This window comes from Myotis daubentonii, chromosome 8, assembly GCF_963259705.1.
Source record: "Myotis daubentonii chromosome 8, mMyoDau2.1, whole genome shotgun sequence".
In the NCBI taxonomy this organism is placed as follows: domain Eukaryota; kingdom Metazoa; phylum Chordata; class Mammalia; order Chiroptera; family Vespertilionidae; genus Myotis; species Myotis daubentonii.
Genome location: NC_081847.1, coordinates 33474546 through 33481678, shown reverse-complemented (window position 1 = coordinate 33481678; position 7133 = coordinate 33474546). Strand labels below are relative to the sequence as shown.

Genomic DNA, 7133 nt, shown 5'->3' with positions numbered 1-7133 from the left:
CCTTCGACAGTAGATTCCCATTTCCTTCCTTCTAGTCTTCATGTTATCATACTTTTATTTTCTTCTAAAATCCCTTTTCCCCATCTCCTACTATTGCTTTCCCCACCCCACACTTGCAGACAACCACTTAACTATGTTTTGTGGCTATAGTTTGCATTTTCTAGAATTTTAAATGGATGGAATCATACAGAATGTAGTCTTTTTGGTATGGCTTTCAGTCAAAAAAATTATTTTAAGACTAATCCATGTTGCTGCATGTATCAAGTTTATTTCTTTTTATTGCTCAACATTTCATCGTATGGTTTTACAATTCGTTTATCCATATGCTATAAACACACAATTCATTGCTAATATTTTTGCTTTAGACCAGGGGTTAGCAAAGGATGATCCATTCACAAACCAAAACCAGCCCACTGCTTGACATTCTATGGCCTTTTACAATTTTAAATGAGGAGAAAAAAATCAAAAGATTAGTGGCACATAAAATATGAAATTTAAATCTCAGTCCAAAAATAAAGTTTTATTGAAACAGCCATGCTCATTTGCCTATTGCCTAAGACTGCTTTTATTTATGCTACAACAGTAGAGTGGTTGCAGTAGAGATCATGACCTGCAAAACCTAGAATACTTATCTGTTCCTTAACAGAAAGTTTGCCGACTTCATACTTTAGACTTCAGTTAAAGGTAATTAAAAATTTTCATTTAGTCCACTCCCAGTATTCTTTTTTTAATCCTCACCTGAGGACATTTTTTTCCATTGATTTTTAGAAAGAGTGGAAGAGAGGGTAAGACAGAAACATCAAAGTGAGAGAAACACATCATTGGATGCCTCCTGCATGAGCCCTGACCAGGGCCTGGACTGGGGTGGAGCCTGCAACCAAGGTACATACCCTTGACTGGAATTGAACCCAGGACCTTTTGGTCTGTAGGCCAATGCTCTATCCACTGAGCCAAACTGGCTAGGGCCCACTTCCAGTATTCTTAATTTTGTTGTATAGATCTAAATTTGTCTGATATCATATTCCTTATGCCTGGAGACCTTCCTGTAGTATTTCTTATAGGTCTTCTGGCAATCTATTTCCTCAGTTTTTATCTGAGAAAGGCATTATTTTTCCTTTTTTGAAAGTTGTTTGTACTGCGCATAGGATTCTGCGTTTGTTTTTTTCTCTCAGCATTAAAGCCATTCCATTGTCTTCTAGCTTGAATGGTGTCTGGTAATTCTTAAGTATCCTCTGTATGTGCCACTTTATTCCCTGGGTTGCCCGTTAAGATTTTCTGTGTAAGCATTTTGAACATGATATGCCTTTTGTGTACAAATTTATTCTGCTTGGTGTTGAGTTTCTTGGATCTATGGTATGGTGTCTGTCAATTTTGGAAAATACCCAAATTTATTCCTCCAAATATTTCTTTGCCCACGTGATTTCATTTGGCCTCTTGTGCTCCAGCAATCCACAAGAGCATGCCTTCCAGTGGTTCTCAACCTTGGCTGCACATCAGAATCACCTGGGAATCATTTTAAAATCCTGATTTCTGGGCCTCATCTTCTGGAAATTCTGTTTCTTTGTTATGGGGTGGGGCCACAACATTAGTAACAAAGAAACATAATTTCCGCAGGATGAGGCCCAGAAATCAGGATTTTAAAAAGATTCCCAGGTGATTCTAATGTGCAGCCAAGGCTGAGAACCACTGCTTTACACCAAAAGGCTGCAGGTTTGATCCCCAGTTGGGTTGTGTAGGGGAGGCAAATGATCGTGTTTCTCTCTTCCCCTCCTTCCTCTTTCTCTAAGGATTAGTAAAAACATAACCTTGGTGAGGATTAAAAAAAAAAAGATCATGCCTTGGGTAGCTGCTGCAACTTCAGCATGGGACTCAGAAGGAGCCTCCCCCACATGGAACAAACCTGAATCCAATCAACATAGTTGCTCAGCCCAGCCAATCTTCCTCAACCTGAAGTACAGCTGCTTGGCTGAGCCTAGTTTAGATCAGTTGAACCTAGATATTTCTGTGAGGATAAACATTTTTGTTCCAAGGACCACAGAGCAAAAGCAAGAGAAAGAAAAAAGTTTATCTGTATTGACTGGCTAGAAACCTGAACAGGATTCCTGGCAGCACAGGTATGCAAAAGCATTCCAGGAAGCAGAACTAAGCCCGGAGAAATGGGTTCAAATCGCAGGTGCTGGCCCTGGCAGGTTGAATTGCTAAGGGTGGGCCTCTTAGCCAGCTCCAGCAGCCCCTACTCTGGGAAGGACTCCCTGACTATTTTCCCTTCCCTAAGAGCTCAGGACTCCTTTCTCTTACTGTTTTTCTGTGACATCTATTTTAACCTCAACCCCAAGGCAACCACAATTAATATTTTGTTTTCTTCCAATCCTTTTTTTCTAGCAACAGCCCTTTCAAGTGCCAGGGGATTGTTTCAGTTTCCACCTTGAAAAGCCCAGAGGTTGTCTCCTATCTCCCTGGGGGCATTCTAACCCTATCCCCAAAGGCTCATCTGTTTGCAAGCCTGGTGTCTTAGGGGCCACTGTGACTTCAACATCCACTTACCTTCAGGATGAATTCTGAATTTGTTTCTGTCACCCAGGAATTTCCATTTCTTTCCTTGAAATTGGCTATTTATTTGAAAGTAAATTACGTTAATTTTAGTCAGCATCCTCAATATTTGGAGCAGGAGGAGTTAGCTGACTACAATTTTGACTGGGCAATCTGATTTTTAACCCTGGGTTTTTTTTTTTACACAGATGAAATGATTCCTCATACACAATTTCGTTTCCTGCTTTTGCATTTGAAAAGCACACATTACTCCACAGGATTGATTCTCATGGACAACAACAGTTTGTTGAAAGGCATCTTACAGGTGAGTACATAAGGAACCCTGGGTTGAGAAGCTGAGTGGGTGAATGAGAAACAGAATGAGGTACACATGAGATGTGAGCTGTGGCTATTTGGATTCCTTCATAGAACTGCTCAATACACAGAAGCAAGGTCCTGCCTTTTTAGTTAAGCCTAAAATGTTTGACTCTGACTCACAGGGTGGGATCAGGGAACCACTTACCAGCTGCTGTTGCTTTTCCTTTTTAGAGGAGCCAAGAAAACACTGCCAAAGCAGGTGATGTAAGAATGAAGCTGACTCAGAAATACCCAATCACCTTAGGAACTTCTCCAATAAACAGATTGGCCATCCTATAAACTCCCATATAGAGGTACCTGGGGAGAGCTTCTTACAGTAAGGCCAGTAAGAATCCCTGGTGAATATAGCCACAGAGAGGCAAATCCAGATAGCAGTTTGCTATAGTGCAAGAATATTTGGCTTTTAGTAGAAAATTTAAAAATTCAGAGGAGACAGATAGAATCTTAGAGGGAAATTGTAGAGGGTGGGAACAAGGCAATTCAAATTAGACCCTTGACCTGCATTTGTTGAGAACCTGTCACGTTTAATGTATGCATATTTCCCCTTTCTAGCATAAGACACTTTACAGCCACGAATAAAAGTATAGCATCTCTTTAGATGTGGCATCATTTTCTGTACATAATCTGGTCAGGATCATTGTTTAGCCTCCAGTCACTTATAATTTCACCAACCACTCATTAAAGAAACCTTTTCTTATGTTAATTCAGTCTGGGGTTTGTGGCTCATAATTACACTTGCAAGCCTCAGGTCAAGTTTCTACTGACCTTGAGATGCTCTTTATGCAACAGCACTTTTATTAACTTTTTGTGTGGTGGGGAGGGGTAAGGTGGAGGTGAGAATAGAGGATGAAATTACCATTTATTGAGCATCTATTATGAGTCTGGTGTGGTGCTAAGCATTGTCCTTGTGCTACTCCAGTCAATCATCTTCAATACTGAGGGATAGTGGCCCACTTTAAAGAAAAAAAGGTTTTTATAATTAAGCACAGATTAGTAAGACATACAAGATCATCAGGGAGTTTATATGCAGGTGAGGAGATAGACAATAAATAAGTAAATCAAAATAATACCATAAAAGTGCAGGTGTTGCCCTGGCTGGTGTACTCAGTGGTTAGAGTGTTGACCCTCATACCAAAGGGTCTTGGTCAAGGGCATGTATCTGGGTTGCAGGTTCAATCCCCAGTCCCAGTTGGGTCTCGTGTGGGAGGCAAACAATGGATGTCTGTCTGTCTGTCTATCTGTCTCTCTCTCTGTCTTCTTTCTCTTCCTTCTCTTCCCTCCCTTCCACTGACACTTAAAAAGCCATGGAAAAAATATCCTTGGGTGAGGTTAAGAAAAAGGGCAATGGGATAGCAGTAGTGAAGGCAGTGGGAGGAGCAGGGAGACACTTTAGATAGGGTGGAGCATCAGCTGACATTAAGGTTTTCAGACCCATTTTGAGGAGTGAACTAGGGACTACTTTACTTCAAAGCCTTTGGCTAACTTTTTCCTTAAGGAGGAAAAGGCCCTGGAGACAGCCTTTCTAGCATGCATGTCACCAAGTATAGGCTATACAGTTCCTAAAGCTGAGGCACAGGGAGGAGGAATTACCAGTAGGGAGGCAGATAAAGACTAATGATTAAACAACTACTCAAACCCAACTCTAGTCTTAGGAGAGAATTTGCTGGTGGGAATCTTTAGGCAGTTATGACAAAACTAGATTTTTCAAGAGATGCTCAAACAGTCAGTATTAATTATAACCACACTTGACAACAGGTGAAACAAGATGAAATTTAAAGATCGAGAGAAAATTAACATTCCCAAGAATGTCAACCAATCTCAAATTTTCTGCACCACTTTAAGGCTATAATAATTAGCCATACCCTGAAAATCAAATTTTACAAAATATATTCCTGTCTCTATCTGGCCCACTCTAACAATTTATCTTCCTATATTTATCATGTAAAAAAATTGGAATTTTAGAAAGTAAAGTTCATGTTAGACATTTCAGTTTTAAGATATTACACAATGACTACTTTATTTAAAACACACTTCTCAACTCCAAATATTGATAAGATGTAGATGCCATAAGATGGTATGCAGTGAAGATTTAAAGGAAACTAATTTTTAAAAACTATAAATGAGAAAGAATAAAAGGCAATTCAAGTATATACTTTGTAAAATTTACTTATTTGGCATTGATAAGTAAGTAAAACCCAGTTTCATCTCTTTTACCAGCCCTCTTGATAGTTTTGATCGGAGCTGCCAAGTATGTGCTCACCAGCACACCTTCATTCCAGGCATCGAGACTTTGCCAAATTGTCTCAGGGACTGGGGTAATCACCTTCCACAGGGCTTATTGCCATTCATTGAACACTGGTCTTTTCTGCTGTGAACAAGCTGTCTCCATGGACCTTTTCACTTAAGAACCATTCAAACTTTCTAAAATCAATGTCAGAGCTGAAAAGAAACTCAGAAGACAACTCACCTAGTCTCCTCCTGACTGAACACACACAGAGGTCTGGAGAGTTCCAGAGGAGATTGTATAGTGAAATTACCAGCAAAGTCAGGACCAAGGACTAATCCTCCATAACAGGGGGTCAAGGAAACTAGGTTTATCAAGGGCCTAATAGGTGCATTAATACTTGACATCTACACTGATTCAATTCCAAGGAAGCAGTGGCCCCATTTTATAGATGATGAAACCGATTCAGAAGTTAAGTAATCTGCCAAGTAGCCAAGTGCGTGACAAGGGCAGGAATGAAACCAGTCCTGGTTAGCAACATCACACTCTCTTTCACTGTATCTCAATGTCAAAAACTCCCAGACTTTAGTGCTCCTCAACCAATCTTAAGTCATCCCACTTCACATCCCTATAAACTCAATATTAAATTCAAAGTACATGAGAACTAAGTCATCTATCACATACGGTGTCGGTTGGAGAAGCATACTGCTCAGGCTGTAGGGACATTTCATTTGTTTAAATGTTTTTATTAAAAAAAAAATTTAAAGACCTTCATGGCACAACTTCTTCCCAGCACAGTTATGTTTTAGTTATACCAATTACAATACAATTACAACCAATAAATCAAGGGGGAGAGGGGGAACTTCTGACTTCAAACTTAAAAAAAAAAAGGGGGAGGAGAGGGGGAAGCCCACTTCAAACAAAGTTAAAAAATACTAAAAAACCTTTTAGAGTAACTGCCAACACAACTGTCTTATATTGGCATTCCATCTCCTGCAATCTGATCAATGCAGACACAGGTAGTGCTGAGAAATAAAGTGTCCCAATACAAGGTATACAGATGAGGTAATTTACAACAAAGAAGTTGTTACTCTGTAAACCCTTGCCCCCCCACCCACCCAATTGGGTCTTTTTTTTCATGCTTTTGCAGTGACTCCTTAATTACCATTTAAAAAAGTTGGTTTCTTTTAAAAGGCTCTTGGGTGGCATTTCAGAGTCCTCTCCATTTACCTTCAGTTTCTTGCAAGGTCTGATGCGTGTTAGGAGGTTCAGCTGTCTGCAGCTCCTCACATCAGCCTCTGCTACACCTAGATTCTCTGAGCTACAAGGGTAGGATGTGAAGTCTTGATTTACAACAACCCTCCTCCCCACCTAAAAAGAAAGAATTAATTAGTCATAGTGTCCTGTTCAAATCACAATCCAGTGCAAACGTAATCACAAATTGCATCTCTGGCACATCCGGTGCTTTTAGCTTCTGCACAAATTCAACATGGTAACCCACACAGCATTCTAGGGCATAAAAGGGTCAAGAACAATAAATATCCACTGTAAGTGGCCACAAGAAAGAAAACCACCTGCCACACAGAGTTCTCCCTGTGGTTGAGAAGCATTACACAAGGAGGCTTTAGCTTTCTCTAAAGTTCATCATTATACTCACTAAAGCCATCACCTTGATAAAGTAAGTTACTAGAGCCAATTTGGGTTACAAAGTTAGATAAGTTCATTAGATTCAACTCCTCAAATAATTACATTTATCTATGATGCCCAGATGAGAAAGGCTTATGAATCTATAAAGGTAGGAGAATGGGGAACTAAGATTTTAGGCCTTAAAATATGTTGGAAGAATTTTTCCTAGTCCCCACAAGCAGCTACTGTAATTAAATTAACAGAAGATACAGAGCTGATGGTTTTGCTATTGTGCTTAAAAAACTAGGCTTCCTCAGTGAAGCACCTGATAAACTTAGGTGGTTGGATTACAGTGGAAAATCCACTTTACATACAC

General features: G+C 39.8%; 1 protein-coding gene across 2 annotated transcripts in view; it reads right to left on the bottom strand.

Annotated features, from left to right (window-relative positions):
* Positions 1 to 242: 242 nt before the first annotated feature.
* CSNK2A1 (casein kinase 2 alpha 1) overlaps positions 243 to 7133 on the bottom strand; it is a 66508-nt gene continuing 59617 nt past the window's right edge. The window contains exon 14 of one of the 2 annotated variants that reach the window (XM_059705808.1): positions 243 to 3860. The gene's annotated coding sequence lies outside the window, so the exon portion shown is untranslated. Of the gene's footprint in view, positions 3861 to 5852; positions 6503 to 7133 lie in introns of those variants that run through there. The other variant, XM_059705806.1, reaches the window with a different exon arrangement.